Source organism: Electrophorus electricus, chromosome 11, assembly GCF_041902795.1.
Source record: "Electrophorus electricus isolate QZ-2024a chromosome 11, ASM4190279v1, whole genome shotgun sequence".
NCBI lineage: Eukaryota > Metazoa > Chordata > Actinopteri > Gymnotiformes > Gymnotidae > Electrophorus > Electrophorus electricus.
In genome coordinates this window covers 30,380,001-30,382,006 of record NC_137507.1, presented here as the reverse complement: position 1 = coordinate 30,382,006, position 2,006 = coordinate 30,380,001, and positions in this window count along the sequence as shown.

Sequence of the window (2,006 nt, the reverse complement as noted above, 5' to 3'; positions counted from 1 at the left end):
ACCCTAACCCTAACCCTAACCCTAACCCTAACCCTAACCCTAACCCTAACCCTAACCCTAACCCTAACCCTAACCCTAACCCTAACCCTAACCCTAACCCTAACCCTAACCCTAACCCTAACCCTAACCCTAACCCTAACCCTAACCCTAACCCTAACCCTAACCCTAACCCTAACCCTAACCCTAACCCTAACCCTAACCCTAACCCTAACCCTAACCCTAACCCTAACCCTAACCCTAACCCTAACCCTAACCCTAACCCTAACCCTAACCCTAACCCTAACCCTAACCCTAACCCTAACCCTAACCCTAACCCTAACCCTAACCCTAACCCTAACCCTAACCCTAACCCTAACCCTAACCCTAACCCTAACCCTAACCCTAACCCTAACCCTAACCCTAACCCTAACCCTAACCCTAACCCTAACCCTAACCCTAACCCTAACCCTAACCCTAACCCTAACCCTAACCCTAACCCTAACCCTAACCCTAACCCTAACCCTAACCCTAACCCTAACCCTAACCCTAACCCTAACCCTAACCCTAACCCTAACCCTAACCCTAACCCTAACCCTAACCCTAACCCTAACCCTAACCCTAACCCTAACCCTAACCCTAACCCTAACCCTAACCCTAACCCTAACCCTAACCCTAACCCTAACCCTAACCCTAACCCTAACCCTAACCCTAACCCTAACCCTAACCCTAACCCTAACCCTAACCCTAACCCTAACCCTAACCCTAACCCTAACCCTAACCCTAACCCTAACCCTAACCCTAACCCTAACCCTAACCCTAACCCTAACCCTAACCCTAACCTAACCCTAACCCTAACCCTAACCCTAACCCTAACCTAACCCTAACCCTAACCCTAACCCTAACCCTAACCTAACCCTAACCCTAACCCTAACCCTAACCCTAACCTAACCCTAACCCTAACCCTAACCCTAACCCTAACCCTAACCCTAACCTAACCCTAACCCTAACCCTAACCCTAACCCTAACCCTAACCCTAACCCTAACCCTAACCCTAACCCTAACCCTAACCCTAACCCTAACCCTAACCCTAACCCTAACCCTAACCCTAACCCTAACCCTAACCCTAACCCTAACCCTAACCCTAACCCTAACCCTAACCCTAACCCTAACCCTAACCCTAACCCTAACCCTAACCCTAACCCTAACCCTAACCCTAACCCTAACCCTAAACCCTAACCCTAACCCTAACCCTAACCCTAAACCCTAACCCTAACCCTAACCCTAACCCTAACCCTAACCTAACCCTAACCCTAACCCTAACCCTAACCCTAACCCTAACCCTAATCCTAACCCTAACCCTAACCCTAACCCTAACCCAACACTAACCCTAATCCTAACCCTAACCCTAACCCTAACCCTAACCCTAACCTAACCCTAACCCTAACCCTAACCCTAACCCTAATCCTAATCCTAACCCTAACCCTATCCTAACCCTAACCCTAACCCTAACCCTAACCCTAACCTAACCCTAACCCTAACCCTAACCCTAACCCTAACCCTAACCCTAACCCTAACCCTAACCCAAACCCTAACCCTAACCCTAACCTAACCCTAACCCTAACCTAACCCTAACCCTAAAAAAAATATTTTTAAATAAAATGGAAGACAGGACAAAAGAAAAAAAAAATTTAATGTGGTTTTATCTTCACAAGCATAAAATCACTTCTTCCCTGACCCCTTCCTTTTGTGGTGGTTTGTAGAAAACTGAATAGAATTTAATCAGGTCACCAGTCTTGGCATGTGTCAGTTCTGACATAGATTTTTGTTGTTAATCATACATTTGAATCTAGTCTAATCTAATTGGGATCTTACTTCTTTAGGGACATTCTGTTGCACAGCACAGCAGCCAGGCTGATCGATAAATTTCTTACAACATTAACGTCACATGACCACAACATGCTAACTAATGGTCTGCATTATGTTTTTATTGGAAAGCAAACTACTTGGCATAAAGTATTTGACACACT